At 47.3% G+C, this 18339-nt stretch overlaps 1 protein-coding gene across 5 annotated transcripts in view; it reads right to left on the reverse strand.

Moving 5' to 3' along the window:
• Positions 1 to 437: 437 nt before the first annotated feature.
• The window catches only part of EXOG (exo/endonuclease G), a 45840-nt gene continuing 27938 nt past the window's right edge, over positions 438 to 18339 (reverse strand). For 4 of the 5 annotated variants that reach the window (XR_014016810.1, XR_014016812.1, XR_014016813.1 and 1 more), the window contains 6 exons: positions 11902 to 11975; positions 11590 to 11665; positions 10280 to 10454; positions 6224 to 7368; positions 5671 to 5859; positions 438 to 2682 (listed from right to left, as the gene is read on the reverse strand). The gene's annotated coding sequence lies outside the window, so the exon portion shown is untranslated. The remainder of the gene's footprint in view (positions 2683 to 5670; positions 5860 to 6223; positions 7369 to 10279; positions 10455 to 11589; positions 11666 to 11901; positions 11976 to 18339) is intronic. The other variant, XR_014016811.1, reaches the window with a different exon arrangement.

An 18339-nucleotide genomic window follows, 5' to 3' on the forward strand; every position in this document is an offset into this window, starting at 1 on the left:
AGTGTTTAAGAAGCAGGGCATGATCAGCTCATGGCAAATTCTCAGATTGGTTGGCGTCAAGGTGAAATTTCAAGCTTCATTAACCTTTGGTTTTCATCCAGTCTGGGGTCTATGTTCTTGCTGTCAGTAGTTTTCATCTGGAGGGGACTGCTTCCTGTAAAAAGAACTCAGGAATGTGTGTCAGGCCTTTATATCTTTCAGAAAACTCTTAAGTTGGGTGATTCTGCTACTTGACAGAATTATAGTCTAAATTCTTACCAGTTCCCCAGCCCATCTGCTATTGTTTGTTTCTACATCTTCACGTTTCCCAATCACTGACTCTTGAGTCAGCGTTCTTCTTCAAAGAGAAGGACACAGGTGCTTGTACACGGTTTCAATCTCCCTTTTTCTTTGATATTCCTCAGTTGAGGAGGAATAGCTACAGAACATGAAAGGGAATGTTTTAGATTGAGAGGTGAATCATAAACTTGGCAGAAGAACTCAGTGTCAGTCCATCTCTGTTTCAATTTTCCCCTTCTCTGTGGGAATAGGGTGACAACTGCTCTGGTTACTTCCTGCTGATGTGGGGTGTAGTCCTGACTAATTTGGGGAATGGACACAGAGTTGGAAATACCTCGAATTCGAAGCTTAGCATCAATATTTTATATTAAGAAAATATTACCTCTCTGATTGCTTTGTCATAGAACCTAGACAAACATTTGAAAATTATTAGACATATTACAATGCAGATAATGGTTAAAATACACCTTTGTAGTATTTTTCAAAATAATCCTCCTATTTTAGATGGCAACCAGGAAAATAAGTTTTGGAGTGTTTCCTTTTTACAGATATTTAGTAACCAAGTAGGCTTTTGCTGGGAGGCTATAGCTTGAGCTGTCTCATTTGCTATTACTATTTTTAAAGTAGGAAAAAGGTTTCATAGTTACAAGACTTTGAGAGGATAAGGTTGCAGTTGGCAGCTGCTATTAGATATTGTTTTGAAAATGGCTGATGGTGTTCTTAAGTCAGATAAAGTTTAGAGAACTCAAGTTTTCAGTAGTATAGGAACGTGTCTGAACCCACATCCATACTGGCCACCTAGTTCCATTTTGGACGTCTGAACCACAGTTATTTCATTTTGATTTTTTTAATGTAATTTTTTTAATGGCTAAGGCAGATGTACAATGCATGTTTAATAGACCCCAAACAGGCTGTTTTGGTTAGCCTAAATTTCAAATTCAGTCATGTACAAGCCAGAATGATTTCCCCATACCTCAACATGTGAAAATTTCTTCCATCATTTTCCCATTTCGACTGCAAATATTTCCATAAATGGCATTGATAATCAGTATGTTTTTCCAACGTTGCCAGAGTGGTGGCCCAGTTGCCTGCTCTGGGTCCATTTATGTCCCTCGGTCCTATGCCTTTTTTTTTTTTTTTTGCTTAGTTCTCCATGTTGGGGGAAAACGAATCAGATATCATGAACGGGCTCAGAGGTATGTGAATGGGAAAATGCAGGCTATACAGTTTATCACTTCTACTTAATTGTCACACAAGCATTGTACACGTTTAGCAATACACTTAAAACAAGCAGTGATACATGTCATGAATATTTATACTCTGTTACAACTTCACTAGAGAATTTTTTTTCATGCTGAACACTGGGGTCAAAAGTATGGTTAGAAGTAAAACAATAACTTTCCGTTTTGATAGGAAGACAAACATTTGATAAACAGTGCAGTTTGAATTAGTTGGATGGTTCTTACGGGCCCGGTCCAGATTTTTATGTCAGCTGTCTTCCACTGCTGCTGTCTTCTTTTCATCCTGATGGGGGTGTCGTTTGGAGTTAGCAGTCTTTTCTATAGACATTCAAATGCAGAGGCCCTTCTTCAATGGGAAATATGAATTCGAGTCAATTCCCTTCAGTTTTGTGGTACATATCATAGTTAAGAGTATCTTTTAAGGATCTTTTTATTTAGTTTGCTGACAGTCCTTTAAATAATGTCTTTTCCAGTGTGCATAATCTCTTAGGTGTAGGTCACAGGGCATCTGATCTTCATCCAAAGATAGGTTACCATGATTGGCTTTAGAAACAAGCTTAGAATATTCTTTTACTAGTTCAATTAAACTTTATAATAAGGTAACAGCAATAAGGAGCCATCTTGGACATAGATAATAAATACAAAGCCTCAATAAATACAAAACTTCAATATCCACAAAGGTATACTATTGAAACATAATTTTTCTCTCTAGATTATCCTCATTTTTTTGCTAAGTCCAGCCAAATTAAAGTTGATTTGTTCAAAATAAGTCTGGTTTCAATATACATGGCCTGATTATTCATATAAACGTAATTGCTCATATAGGCTTATTTATATTGGCTGCACTGGAACTCTTCATTAGGAATCTCAGATCAAACTTTTAAAAGGCCTCTCAAGGCCAGGCTTGCCTGCAGATTCTGCCTGTGATATCTATACATTGGGTAAATTTGTCTCTTTTCCAGGTCTCAAGAGTATCTAGATTCCTGCACATGTCAAGAGACAGTCTTTTCCATTCACCTGATAAGGCTGCTCAGAACCCAAGAGTCTCTAATTTCTGGAGGAACCAGGCAGCGAGAAAAAAATATTTTAATTTTACCTATAGGTGTAAATTACCAAATTGTTGTAAATCATAAGTAGCTTGAAGTAAAGGGCTTTTCTATACCTGAAAAACAAAGATTAGAAGAGGCAGTACGTCAGACAATTCATAAAAACTATAATCATATTTAGCAGTTCATTTAATCCCCTATAATTTATTTTGTTCTGTTTGAGTCCAGTTTTTCCATTAGTTTTTTTTTTAATTTTATTTATTGATTTATTGATTTATTGATTTATTTATGGCTGTGTTGGCTCTTCGTTTCTGTGCGAGGGCTTTCTCTAGTTGCGGCAAGTGGGGGCCACTACTCATCGCGGTGCACGGGCCTCTCACTGCCTCTCTTGTTGCGGAGCACAGGCTCCAGACGCGCAGGCTCAGTAACTGTGGCTCACGGGGCTAGTCGCTCTGCGGCACGCGGGATCCTCCCAGACCAGGGCCCGAACCCGTGTCCCCTGCATCAGCAGGCAGACTTCCAACCACTGCGCCACCAGGGAAGCCCCTCCATTAGTTTTATTGACCTTGCTTGATGATTGAGGATGATAGTGACAGTGCTAATTTCAAGAAATTTGTGACATTAAGTCTTGTATGATTTGTCCAGTGAAGTGGGTGTCTTGATCACTGGAGATGGTAGACACTATACTCCAAGTGGGAAACACATTTTCTAACCTTTTCCTTTTCATTGTGAGCCATTCCCTGCAGCCAGAGAAATCTTTAACCCATCTAATAGAAAATGAGGTTTGTCAGGGAGCCGGGAAAAGCCAAGAGGGCATCTTGGATTTCCCATAGCCCTGATTTAAAAAAATTTACAGCTATTGTTTATTCATTTTTAAATTCCCTGACTTAGAAGTAGACCATTTCTGTGCTATAAGGGCAGGACGACAGAAATCTGACAATGAGGGGATCAATGTTAACAACACAGAAAATTCTTAAAGTACCCTTTTCACAACCCTTTAATCACTTTCTGGATTCATATTAATTTGTCCCTTATTTTTTTCCATCCAAAAACAACCAACTGTAGGACAAAATTATTATCATTTTTTTAACAAAAATATCTGCAATCTTTATACCTTCTCTCACTGGCAATACATCTCCTACTTGCTTTACATACTGAAATGTTTCCCTTATCATTTTATTAGCTTTAATTACATATTATAATTTTTAACCCTTAAAAAAACCCTTGCACTTCCCTGGTGGCACAGTGGTTAAGAATCCACCTGCCAATGCAGGGGACACAGGTTTGAGCCCTGGTCCGGGAAGATCCCACATGCTGTGGAGCAACTAAGCCCATGCACCACAACTACTGAGCCTGTGCTCTAGAGCCTGCGAGCCACAACTACTGAAGCCTAGGCACCCAGAGCCTGTGCTCCGCAACAAGAGAAGCCACTGCAATGAGAAGCCCGCGCACCACAAGGAGTAGCCGCCGCTCGCCGCAACTAGAGAAAGCCCGCGTGCAGCAACGAAGACCCAAAGCAGCCAAAAAAAAAATTAATTAATTAATTAAAACAAAAAAACAACCCTTAATCTCTAGTGAGAACCAAGAAGAAAGCAACTGAAGTGTCTGTCATATTGACACTCTCTGATTAGCAAACTTAGGAACATATTCTATAATCTCCAAAAACATGCATTTTCCCAAAGCACAATTTCTTTTCTCAAAGTGGCACAAGACATGTGACTAATAAGTGCAAATATCTTTAGTTTCCCTCTTGCAAGAAGACAAAAGTAGGTAAATTTGGATCTCATTTGTAAGCACTTACTTTTCTTTAAGCCAATTAAATAGAGCTCATTTACAAATTAACCTCAGCAATATTATCCAAAGTCAAAGACACATACTGAGACATACATACAGACGGACAGAGGTCTCATTGTTTCATCTTTTTATATTTCATGAATCAGGCACTGTAATTAAACTTATCAGTTTATGAATAACAGAACAGTCAAATTTACACATTTGACTAAAAGGCTTCTTTTTTTTTTTTTTTTTTTGCGGTACGCGGGCCTCTCACTGTTGTGGCCTCTCCCGTTGTGGAGCACAGGCTCAGCTGCCATGGCTCATGGGCCTAGCCGCTCCACAGCATGTGGGATCTTCCCAGACCGGGGCATGAACCTGTGTCCCCTGCATCGGCAGGCGGACTCTCAACTACTGCTCCACCAGGGAAGCCCACAAATGCTTTTTTTTTTTTCCCCACGGTACGCGGGCCTCTCACTGCTGTGGCCTCTCCTGCTGCGGAGCACAGGCTCCGGATGCGCAGGCTCAGCGACCATGGCTCACGGGCCCAGCCGCTCCGCGGCATGTGGGATCTTCCCGGACCGGGGCACGAACCCGTGTCCCCTGCATGGGCAGGCGGACTCTCAACCACTGCGCCACCAGGGAAGCCCTAAAAGGCTTCTTTTTCTTCCCTCCTTTCCTGCCCCTCCTTGGCTTGAGGTTCTACTAATTAAGACTGAAGGCACAGTGGGCTGTGTTTGTACTTCAAGGACATGATAAGAGTTAACTTCAAGTTTTCTCCTAAGAATAGTTTTGTTCTCTCAAGGTCAGTGTTCTGAAAAAAAGTTTTTTATCAAGACAGCTTTCTCTAACTGCACATGCAAAATGGACCAGTTTTGGAATTTCAAAAGAGTCTCATCTCAACCAGTTTTCTCTGAAGTCTAAAGAATATTGTGACCACATGGTGTTAAATTATTTTTTCCCTATTTACAGGTTTATAATTATAGGTTGACCAGGCTGCCAAAATTTTCCCTAGTGGGCTGTCAGATGGAATCAAAGAAGAAGCACTTCCCATGTTGAGTCAAATTAAACACTTGCCAGCAAAACCAAAGGCAAACCAAATCCTTGTCGGGCAAACAGAAGCCACAAACAAAAAAAACCCTAACAGCCCAAGGCTCAAATTGGTTTCCAAGTCCCACTAAGCCTGTGGCCTTAGTCTAAGCTGCTCCTTACAAACTGGATCTAAAAAATCTACCCCCAAAAAAGATAAATAAAAAATTCCCAAATGGCAACAGAAGGTTCCCCAAACGGACAAGGTTGAGGGTCCTCGGAGTGCACGCCGGGGGGCTTACCGAAGTGCCGGCGGAGGTGCTGTGATGTCCCAAGCTCTACGTTGCTCCTTCCCCAAAACATCTTCTCAGAGCAGGAAGTCCAGACCAGTGTGGGCAGAAGGAGAGGGGGATGTCCTCAAGGCAAAAGTGGCCTTGGCAGCTGCCAGGACAGCTTCTCTCCTGTCTTCCATCCCCGCCTCGGAGCTCCAACTACCAAGACAGCAGGCTGGGTATGATCAGGGCACAGCCCTACGGCAGGGGATCCCTGGCGATCCAGCCTCCAGAGGAGTCCTCCAACCCTCCGCTCTCTCGAAGGAGGCTGGTGTGGAGAGAAACCTCAGAGCGTCCAATCAAACACAGGGACGCCTCAAGGCCACCTGCACACAGGTCAATCCTAGATGAGCCCCCAAAATTCTATTGCCAAAACTCGGCCTCTGTTCACCAGTGCCGAATAGAAATGCAGAGTTTTGGGTGAAGTAGAAAAGAATAGCTTTTACTGCTTTGCCAGGCAAAGGGGGCCACAGCGGGCTAATGCCCTCAAGACTGTGTGACCCAACGTGGAGGGGGTGATTACCTCGCAGACAATTCTCGGATTGGTTGGCATCAAGGCGAAGTTTCAAGCTTCATCAACCTCTGGTTTCAACCAGTCTAGGGTCTATGTTCTTGTGGTCAGCAGTTTTCATCTGGAAAGGGTCTGCTTTCTGTAAAAACAACTCAGGAATGTGTGTCAGGCCTTTGTATCTTTCAGGGAACTGTGGGTTTCATGATTCTGCTATGTGGCAGAATTATAGTCTAAACTTTACCAGTTCCTCAGCCCGACAGCTATTCTTTGTTTCTCTATCTTCACATTTCCCAATCATTAACTCTTGAGTCAGCATTTTATTACCAAAGAAAGACAAGGACACGGGCTTGTACGCCGTTTCAATACTAACTGAAGTAAGTCAGACAAAGACAAATGTCATATGATATCACTGGATGTGGAATCTACAAATTGATACAAATGATCTAATTTACAAAACAGAAACAGAAAACAAATTTATGGTTACCAAAGGGGAAAGGTGGTGGAAGGGATAAATGAGGAGGTTGGGACTAGCATATACACCCCAATATATATAAAATAGATGATAACAACAAGGACCTTCTGTATAGCACAGGGAACTCTACTCAACACTCTTTGATAACCTATATGGGAAAGGAATCCGAAAAAGAACAGATATATGTCTATGTATAACTGAATCAAGTTGCCAAACACCTAAAAAAACACAGCATTGTAAATCAACTGTACTCCAATAGAAAACAAAAGTTAAATTAAAAAAAAAAAAGAAATGCCTACAATGTTCCCCTCAAGCCTCAGTGATCTGGGCTAGTGTCACATCCCTGGAGCCTGAGCAGGCTTGGGTCCCAAGGCTGGACTGTCCTGGGGCTGAGGGAGCTGGGCAGGATCTACCAGCAAATGAAGCCCCCTTGGACCTGTAGTGCCCGGTCCCCTCTGCACAGGACCACAATCTCTAAATCCAGGTGGGCCCTCCTACAGCTGAAACAAGCCCAGTGCACCCAAAGGGTGGTGGACTCTCAGGGCCGGAAGAGCTTTGAAAAGTCACCTGGTCTCCACATCTCCTGCTGGGAAGGTTCCCACCTCCATCCTTCTTCCTTAGGGTCGCCTCACCTCTGGACAATAGCACCTTCAGCAAAAGTGGTTTTCCAGGGTTGGGATTTGCCCTAGGGGTGAAAGGGTAAGGGGGATGAAGTAATGAGACACAACCTTCGGGTGTTTGTTCTGGCACATTCCACTCTAATTTACAACCCAGGAACATACTGTTTAAAAAAAAAAAAAACGACAAGATTCTCAACATCACTAATTATTAGAGCAATGGAAATCAAAGCTACAAAGAGGTATCACCTTTCACCAGTCAGTATGGCCATCATCAAAAAGTCTACAAACAACAGCAGTTGGAGAGGGTGTGGAGAAAAGGGAACCCTCCTAAGCTGCTGGTGGGAGTGGAAACTGGTAACAGCCACTATGGAGTACAGTATGGACGTTTCTTTAAAAACTAAAACTAGAGCTACCAGATGATCCGGCAATCCCAGTGCTGGGTGAATATCTGGAGAAAACCATAATTCAAAAAGACCCACGCACTACAATGTTCATTGCAGCACTCTTTACAATAGCCAAAACACTAGCAACCAAAATGTCCATCGACAGATGAATGGATAAATAAGATGTGGTACATACAGACAATGGAACATTACTCAGCATTAAAAAGAATGAAATAATGCCATTTGCAGCAACACGGATGGACCTAGAGATGATCATACTAACTGAAGTAAGTCACACAGGGAAGGACAAACATCACATGACGTCACTTAGAGGTGGAATCCAAAAGTTGATACAAATGAACTTATTTACAAAACAGAAACAGGCTCACAGACTAAGAAAACAAACTTATGGTTACCACAAGGGAAAGGTGGGGAAAGGGATGAGGAGGTTGAGATTAGCATATACACCCCAATATATATAAAATAATCCACAAGGACCTACAGTATAGCACAGGGAACTCTACTCAACACTCTGTAATAACCTGTATGGGAAAATAATCCAAAAAAGAATAGATATACGTCTATGTATAACTGAATCAAGTTGTTGAATACCTAAAACAAACACAACATTGTAAATCAACTGTACTCCAATATAAACTAAAAATTAAATTAAAAAAAAGAAAACAGAAATGCCTACTGTATTCCTCTCTGGCCTCGGTGACCCGGGCTGGTGTCACATCAATGGAGACTGAGCTGGCTTTGCTCTCATGGCTGGACTGTCCTGGGGCTGAGGGAGCTGGGGAGGATGTACCAGCAAATTAGCCCCCCTTGGACCTGTAGTGTCTGGTGCCCTCTGCATGGGATCACAATCTCTAGATCCAGGCGGGTCCTCCTGCAGCTAAACAAAGCCTAGTGCAACCAAAGAATGGTGGACCCTCAGGGCTGTAAAAGCTTTGAAAAGTCACCTGGTCTCCACGTGTTCTGGTGGTGGGCTTCCCACCTCCAGCCTCCTTGCTTAGAGTTGCCCCGCCTCCAGACGACAGCACACTCAGCAAAGCGGTTTTGCAGGGGTTGGGATTTTACCCAGAGGTGAAAGGTAAGGGGGAGGAAGTAATGAGACACAACCCCCTTGGGTATTTCTTCTGGCACATTCCACTGTAATTTACAATCCCCAAACACAACTTTTGACTTTCCAAGGCTTTGGTTGCCCGAGTATCCAAGCTGGGCATGAAGAAATCCTGCCGCCTTGTGGCCGTTTCCCGTAACAACAACTTTAAAACTATTTCTCATGGGCACTTCATATTAACAAGGCCTGTGGGGCTGTAAATGACACCTGCCCTCCAGAAATGTCCTGGGGGAGGTAATCCAAAAAGAAGACTGTCACGAAGCCAATTTCAAGAGGTAACTTTCACTCACACTCTTTAAAAAAGAAGCACATGACAAGATGATCGACATCCCTAATTATTATAGAAATGCAAGTCAAAGCTACAACAAGGTATCATCTTGCATCAGAGTGGCCATCATCAAAAAGTCTACAAACAATAAATGCTAGAGAGGATGTGGAGAAAAGGGAACCCTCCTACGCTGTTGGCGGGAATGTAAATTTGTTCAGCCAATGGAGAACAGAATGGAGATTCCTCAAAAGCTAAAAATAGAGTTGCCATATGATCCAGCAATTCCACTCCTGGGCATATAGCCAGAGAAAACCATAATTTGAAAAGATACAGGGACTTCCCTGGCAGTCCAGTGGGTGAGACTCCGCACTTCCACAGCAGGCAGTGTGGTTTTGATCCCTGGTCAGGGAACTAGGATCCCACACGCCACCTGGCGTGCCCGCCCCCCCAAAAAACAGAAAAAAAAGATACATGCACCCCAATGTTCACTGTAGCTATTTACAATAGCTAAGGCATGGAAGCAACCTAAATGACCATCTACCAATGAATGGATAAGGAAGATGTGGTACACAGAGACAATAGAATATTACTGAGCCATAAAAAAGAATGAAATAATGCCATTTGCAGCAACATGGATGGACCTAGAGATAATCATACTAAGTGAAGTAAGTCTGACAAAGACAAATATCACATGATATCACTTATATGTGGAATCTTTTAAAATGATATAAATGAACTAATTTACAAAACAGAAACAGACTCACAGACTTAGAAAATAAACTTATGGTTACCAAAGGGGAAAGCTGGAGAAAGGGATAAACGAGGAGGCTGGGATTAGCATATACACCCTAATGTATATAAAACAGATAATCAACCAGGACCTACTGTATAACACAGGAATTCTGCTTAAAACTCTGTAATAACCTTAAAGGAAAAAGAATTTGAAAAAGAATAGGTACAGGTGTATGTATAACCAAATCACTTTGCTGTATACCTGAAACTAACAGAACACTGTCAGTCAACTATACACTGCTCCCATGTAAAGTAAGAATTAAAAGCAAAACAAAACCATGAGGACAGGGTTTAAGTGCGCTTTACTCAGCACTGTGGCTGGTCCCTCGCTCAGCGGCTGGCATGTGGCAGTGGCTCAGTAACCCTCTGTGGAGCCCGTGGAGGTGGGGGGAGGCTGGGGCACTCACCATAAGCAGTAAAGGGCCAGTCCTCCCCTCTGACACGCTCCAGGTCACTACCCCTTGGAATGGGCCAGTGCAGGAGCTCCTCACTGTTCTTGAAGCCAAAACTTGGATTCTGGGTGTGGGGCCCCTTGTGGGTCTCTGTAGCTGCCTGAAGTGGCCTGGAAGGTGTCAGGCGCATCTGGAGGGAGGCAAGAGTGGGCCTTGCGGTCACCACACCGCCACAGCTGTCACCCGGCCACTCTGGGGTGAGGCTGGGGTCCAGGTTCCGTGAGGGATGGATGCCGGCTCCTGTGTCAGAAGGCAGGCATGCAGCCCAGGATCTCAGCCCTTGGCAGAGAGAGAGAGATGCTCCCGGACAGACATCAGCTCTCACCCTGGGGCCAGGGCCCTGGCTGCTCCCTGCTCCGTGCCAGCCGCTCTTCCGCCTCAGCCTTGACGGCCACGAGACTCAGTGCCAGGAGGCTGGGAGGGTCAGGGAGACAGCACAGGCACTCACTCCTACAGGCGGAGACACAGCCGGCAGCGGCCGAGAGCTAGGAGATGCCAAAGGCCACCGCGGATGGGCTGGGGAAGCCGCAGGACTGTCTCCTGCCCCGCCTGCACACACCTCCAGGACACCGTCTTGTGCGCTGCCTGAGGGCTGGGGAAGGCCAGGCCGGCCCGCTCACACCACACTCTCTGGCCCCCGCCCCGTGCCTGGCACAGAGAGCAGCCCCGGAATGCTGGCACAAGAGACACCCCCTCAACCCAGCCGTTCACTGTCCACTGGGTTCACCTGGATCCTCTCCTCCATTTGAATCCTTCCTGCCCTTCTGTCCTCTTAGGTCCCCGGCTCCTATTCTCACCCACAGTCCCACCTTCCACTGTTTGTTCTGGAAGGACACCACCTACATGAGATCCTTGCCTACATGGAGAGGCAGGTGCGGATTCACACACATGCACACTCAAGGCACAGCAACCAGGGTCCGTGTTGGGGAGCGAGCAGGGCGTGACCATAGGGAGATGCCTGAAATCCTAAGAAGGAACCTCAGGCTTCCTGTCCCAAGCACCCTGGACCAGGGGCCTCAGGACATTCCCAGGGACAGAGGCAGGCAGACAGGCCTGAGGTGGGGGCCGAGGGATCTGGTTCAGAAATGACACTCAAAGCCTGGCAGCTGCCAAGCTCTGTCTCAGGGGATCCTGGGGAGGATCCCAGAGGGACCTCAGGGGCCCCCACCCAAGGCGCCGCTCTCCTGTGGGTGTCCCAAGTCAGCCTGAAGGGCAGGGGACGGGGACGGGCCAAGCCCAAGCCCAAGCCCAAGCCCAGCACGTACAATCACCACTCCGACAAGCACTTCCTCCCAGGCCAGTTCACGGGGCTGGCATCCACGGGCAGCTGCCAGGCACCTGCTGCCGGAGAGAAAAGCCCCATCACCCCAGCGTTCGTGGAGGGAGGCGCCAGCTCGGATTCCAGAAAGGCGTGCAAGTCGAAGCAGAGCCCCCCTCCCCGGATGTGGGCTGACCTGCGGCGGTACGTCCTGCCCTCCCACCCCGCTGGCCTCCGCCCGGCCTCTGTGGGGCTGAGCTTGCCTCCTGTATTTGCTCTTGGAGCCGTGTCTCCAGGGGACCGTCTGTCTGCCACTCACCCTGTTGGATTGCACTCCCTCTTCCTGGACAGCCAGGGACCAGGCTGCTTCTGCCTGCAAGGCTATGGGAGGTGCTGCAAAGACAGATAACGGGGAGGGCTTGACCAAGAGGAGAGGCCGGCTCGACAGAGATAATTGGGCCTCCTGTATCCTGTATCAATCCATCACATTTATAGTCTTCTCTCCAGACAGGAGACAACGAGGAAATGACAAAAGCCAATAAGGCCAATAAATAAAGGGTAATGGAATAACTAGTATAGGCAGCCCATCCCCTGAGCCCCAGAGCCAGGAGCAGGGCCGAGCCCTCCCCCATGTCTGTCTTGACTTCAGCCACAGGCCCCAGGGGACAGGTAACACCAGTCAGCAGCCCCCATGGGGTTTTCAGCTGGAGTTCCAGCTGCTCAGGCCAAAAACCCTGGCATCATCCCTACCTCCTCTCTCTCACACACCCCACATCCAATCCAGCAGGAAATCCTGTCAGCTCTGCCTTCAAAGTATATCCCAAGTCAGACCACTCCTCAACACCACCGTCGCCATGCTGGTCTGAGCCACCAGTGCCTCTTGCCTGGATTCTTACAAAGTCCTCCTGGTTGGTCCTTGGCCCAGACCTTTCTCAACACAGCAGCCAGTGGTGTCTATTAAAAGGCAAGTTGCACAGAACCCCCGAGTGGCCCCCATTGTACTCAGAGAACAGCCTGAGCCCTCTGCAGCCCCCCAATGCACCCCACTCCCCAGGGCCTGTCTGAGCCCGTCTACAACCCCGGCTCTTACTCCACTTCAGCCACACCAGCTCCTTGCTGGCTCCTGCCCAGCCCGTGCACGCCTCACCCGAGGGCTTCAGCACTGGCCGTTCCCTCTCCTTCACAGTCTTCTCCCAGAGAGTGCATGGCTCCCCTCTTTCCTCTGATGTCACTTTCGCAATGAGGCAACAATGACCATCGTACTTTCTATCCTCTCCAGCCCACTGTTTCTATACTTAGATCACGTTCCATGGGGTATAATTTACACGTAACAAATTCACCCTTTTTAAGATCTTAGCCCTTGTTTCTCTTTTTTTAATATTTATTTATTCATTTTGCTGCGCTGGGTCTTAGTTGCTGCGTGTGGGATCTTTAGTTGTGGCACGCGAACTCTTAGTTGCAGCATGTGGGATCTAGTTCCCTGACCAGGGATCAAGTCTGGGCCCCTTGCATTGGGAGCTTGAAGTCTTAGCCACTGCACCACGAGGGAAGTCCCAAAATTCACTCTTTTTAAATGCGCAGTGTGGTGAGTTTTGACAAATGTATAAGCAGTATAACCACCACCAAAATCAAGATATCAAATATTTCCATCATGTCCTCATGCTCCTTTGCATTCAACCCCTTTCCCAGCCCCAGTCCCTGGAAACCACTGAGGTGTTTTCTGTTCCTGTAGTTCTGCTTTTTTCTGGAGCGTTCATTTGAATGGAATAATACTGCACATAGCCTTTGTGTCTGGCTGCTGTCATTCAGCATAATGCACTTGAACCTCATCTGTGTTGCTGCCTGTGTTGGTTTGTTCCTTTTCATTGCTGAGAGGTACTCCATTAAATGGATGTACCATGGTTGGTTTTGCATTCAATAGTTGATGGACTGGACATCTGGGTTGTTTACAGTTTTTTGCCAACAGGAATAAAGCTGCCGCTATCAACGTTGTGTACTTGTGTTTGTGTGATCATATGTTTTTATCTCTTGGGTAAATGCCTAGACATTTAGTTTCAGGGGACAACTAATGAGTTTCATCTGATTAGTATATATTTAACTCCATAAGAAGTTGTCAAATGTTTTCCAAAGTGGTTGTTCATCATTCATTCCCACCAGCAATGAGAGTTCCAGTTGCTCCATATCCATGCCAACATTCGGAACTGTCAGTCTTTTTTTTTTCCTTTAATTTTAGCCAATTGGGTGGGTGTATCCTGTAATTTTAATCTGCATTTCCCTGATGACTAATGATGACAAATGATGTTGAGCATCTTTTCATGTGCTTATTAGCCATTCCTATATCCTCCCTGGTGAAATGTCTGCTATTGTTTTTAAGGAGCTCTAAGAAATGCTTTACATGTTAATACATATGTCACCATTTGAAGGAGCAAAACTCCCTGTGCAGTGTGACAACATTCCATCGCTCTGCATGGGCTTGCTGTACCATCTGGAGAAACTGACCTCACTGTTCTAGTCTCCCTTTTCTCATCTGTAAAATGGGCATGACAATACTTACCTCCTAGCGTAGTGTGAGGACTATATAAACTAAAACACAAAAAATTTACAATAATCCCTAGTACACAGTAAGCACTTAATAAATACCCAGCATGATAATGATGAGCATGATTACCAGCCCCCATGTGACTTGTTCATGCCAATCCAATTTCCCTCTTCCAGAGCCCTGTGTTTTTCATCTGTAAATTGTTAGGGACAATCTCTAAGTCCCTTCCACAGTAACATCCACTGATTTCCTGAACTGCTCTCTGTTTACTAACACACCCCTCACAGGTCCCTTCCTCCACCCAGGGGCACCCCCGATAGCCACCCACCCCCAGGACACTAGTTACACACACAATGCAGCAGAAAGTCCCCCCAGCCCGTCCTTCCTGACACGCAGAATGGCCTAGGCCCCAGCTCCTCAGTCACCAATGAGAGGGACCATGAGAAGCTGGAAGGACCAGGGGGCACAGTGGAGACTGAGGAAGAGCTGGGAAGAGCAGATGGCGCCAGGCAAGACCAAGGAAGCTGGCAAGGTAGTGTGGCCTTTCAGGGACCCCATCCCCTGCCCTGCAGTGGCCCCGCATGCCCTCTCCTCTCCCCCCACCACCCGCTCCCTAGCTCAGCTCCACAGCTCGGGGTGGACCAGGCCCTCTGTCAGCCACACCCTCCCCCCACCTGACCTCTGGGGGAAGCTGGATCCCCAAGAGAGCCCCTCCCTGGGGGTGTGGGGCAGGGAGGACAGGAGTGTCGGGCAATCAGTCCACACAGACCTGGGGCTGGTGCCAGGGCGCCACAGGGAGTGGGAGGAGGTGATGAGAGAAGGGGGCTGGCCAGCAGGGCCCAGGCCGCTGGCAGGAGGGGCCAGAGGTGGCGACTGGGGAGCTGAGGGACAGGGAGGCTGGGAGAGCGGAGGGCGTCACAGGGGCTGGGGGCCTGGGGGTTCTAGAAGCCCAGATCAGGGAGACTAGCAGAGGCCAGGGGCACGGCTGGGTCGAGGGGCTGAAGCTCTGGCCTTCCCACCCCCAGTCCTCCACTTCCACTAAGCGGGCTCTTTACACCGTCAGCTCCTCGATTATGGGCAGCCCGCCCAGCCCTCGCCACCCACCTGCTGCCAGGCCCCAGCTGCAGAGCCCCCCATGCCAATTTCTCTGCTCCTGTGCCCCGGCTGAGGACCACCTGGCCCCATGTGTCTGCTTCCCGCCAGCCCCAGCTGCTGCGTGACCACCCTCCTCCTCCTGTAGAGACTGTGACGTCTGCAGGATAAATAAAAACGAAGCAGTGGGGCCACAGCCTGGCCTGAGGGCCTGACGGCAGCGGGACTCCCCAGGCGCGAGGGACAGGAGGCCCCGGAGCCAAAGGAGTCCCTTTCCTCACTCACTCACTCCTGCTAAATGATGTCAGCCTACACACGGGACCAGCTGGGGAGACCGAGGCATCTGTCCATTCTTCCTTTAGCAAACATGAACTGAACATCTCCCAGATTCTGGAGTTAGAAAAATGAGCACAAACAGAGGAGGCCCATGCCATCCTGGGGAGACAGACATTAACCTCAAAATCCACAAACCAGGGCTCTTTATAATTACAAAACAGTGAGGGGGTGGGGGACAAAGTACAACGAGTAAGAATATCCAGGGGACGGCATCAGGGAAGACCTCTGATGAAGACATGGCATTTTTGTTGACTGAGGTGGGTGTCGCCAGGCAGAGAGAGGGAAGGGCCGCAGCCTGGTCCAGAAGGGAGCAATGGCCCCCGTGGCTGGCAGGGGAGTGAGGGGGAGCCAGGAGCGGAGTGTGGACGTGACCCAGGGGCACACAAAGAGGTGCCTTGTTGTACACGCTGTTTTATTATTTGTGGGGAGGGGCACGGTTGCCATCTGGGTTTGTACTTTAGAAAGATCCCACCTCTTGCTCTGAGGGAAAGATCTGTGGGGCATAAGAATAGATGAGGGGAAACAGGTCAGGTGGTCTCTGTAGGGAGAGATGATGGGGCTTGGACTAGGATGGGGACAGTGGAAGGTGAGAAACCTGGGAGCAATTTTGGATGCAAAAGTGGGGCACAGAGCACCCAAGAGTGGGTGGAGGCACCTCTGGTCTCTGACCAGGACAAGGAAGGTGCCACGAGAGGCAAGAGGCCTCCTCAAGGCCACCTCCTGGGCTGGCCCTCAGGCCTCCTACGTGTGGCCCGAAGAGTACTTGGCAAGCAGGATGGATGATTCACTGGGGACCTATTCTATTTAAGAATTAATTCTCCACTATGGAGAAGAGTATGAAGGCTCCTTTAAAAACTAAAAATACAGCTACCATATGATCCAGCAATCCCACTCCTGGGCATATATCCAGAGAAAACTCTAATTCGAAAAGATACATGCACCCCAATGTTCAATGCAACACTATTCACAATAGCCAAGATATGGAAGCAACTTAAATGCCCATCAACAGATGAATGGATAAAGAGGATGTGGTACATACAATGGAATATTACTCAGCCATAAAAAAGAACAAAATAATGCCATTTGAAGTAACATGGATGCAACTAGAGATGATCATACTAAGTCAGACAGAGAAAAATACCATGTGATATCACTTATATGTGGAATCTAAAATATGACACAAATGAACCCATGAAACAGAAACAGAATCACGGACATAGAGAATAGACTTGTGGTTGCCAAGGGGGAGGGGGTTGGGGGAGGGATGGAGTGGGAGGTTGGGGTTAGCAGACGTAAGCTATTATATATAGAATGGATAAACAAGGTCTACTGTATAGAACAGAGAAGTATATTCAATATCCTATGATAAACCATAATGGAGGGCTTCCCTGGTGGTGCAGTGGTTAAGAATCTGCCTGCCAATGCAGGGGACATGGGTTTGAGCCCTGGTCCGGGAAGATCCCACATGCCGCGGAGCAACTAAGCCTGTGTGCCACAACTACTGAGCCTGCGCTCTAGAGCCTGCGAGCCACAACTACTGAGCTCATGTGCTACAACTACTGAAGCCCACACACCTAGAGCCCATGCTCTGCAACAAGAGAAGCCACCGCAATAAGAAGCCCGTGCACCACAACGAAGAGTAGCCCCCGCTCGCCGCAACTAGAGAAAGCCCGTGTGCAGCAATGAAGACCCAATGCAGCCAAAAATAAATTAATTAATTAAAAAAAACATAATGGGGCTTCCCTGGTGGCACAGTGGTTGAGAGTCCGCCTGCCGATGCAGGGGACATGGGTTCGTGCCCCGGTCCGGGAAGATCCCACATGCCGCGGAGCGGCTGGGCCCGTGAGCCATGGCCGCTGAGCCTGCGCGTCTGGAGCCTGTGCTCCGCAACGGGAGAGGCCACAGCAGTGAGAGGCCTGCGTACCACAAAAAAATAAAAAAATAAAAAAATAAAAATAAAAATAAAAAAAACATAATGGAAAAGAATATAAAAAAGAATGTATATATATGGGTAACTGAATCACTGTGCTGTACAGCAGAAATACAACACTGTAAATCAACTATACTTCAATTTAAAAAAATAAAGTAAAAAAACAACAAAAAAAGTGAAGTGCCGTGTCTACAACTTACTTTTTTTTTTTTTTTTTTGCGGTACACGGGGCCTTTCACCGCCGCAACCCCTGCCGTTGCGGAGCACAGGCTCCAGACGCGCAGGCTCAGCGGCCCAGCCGCTCCGTGGCACGTGGGATCCTCCCGGACCGGGGCACGAACTCGTGTCCCCTGCATCGGCAGGCGGACTCTCAACCACTGCGCCACCAGGGAAGCCCTACAACTTACTTTTTTTAGACAATGATCTACTTTTAAATGGTTCAAGAAAAGAATACCAATGAGATACAATATTGAGGGAGGGCATTCATTGCACTTTCAACTTTTCTGAAAGCTTGAAATTATTCAAAATAAAGTTGGAGGGGGTGCGGATTAAACTCCCTAGGCTACTCTGATGTGAGCCAAACATGAGGCGCACTGGACAAGATGACCCCTCCTGTCCCATCTAGCCTGAGAGCCTGCTGACTGAGGCTCTGTGTTCGGGCGGGGTCCCAGCAGTGTGGCATTAGGCCACATTGACCCCTAGAGGTGCTGTGCACTCAGAGGGGACCAGTCCTTGGCCAAATTGTCAAGTTCAAGAACATGGAAGAGAAGCCCATCCAAGCACCCCATCTCCCCTTGCCCCAAATTATACAGAGTGTGGTACATCCCACTCGGCCCTCTGATGACCTGAGGGTTGGTCCC

The sequence above is a fragment of the Mesoplodon bidens genome (assembly GCF_964165515.1).
Source record: "Mesoplodon bidens genome assembly, chromosome: 10".
In the NCBI taxonomy this organism is placed as follows: Eukaryota; Metazoa; Chordata; class Mammalia; order Artiodactyla; family Ziphiidae; genus Mesoplodon; species Mesoplodon bidens.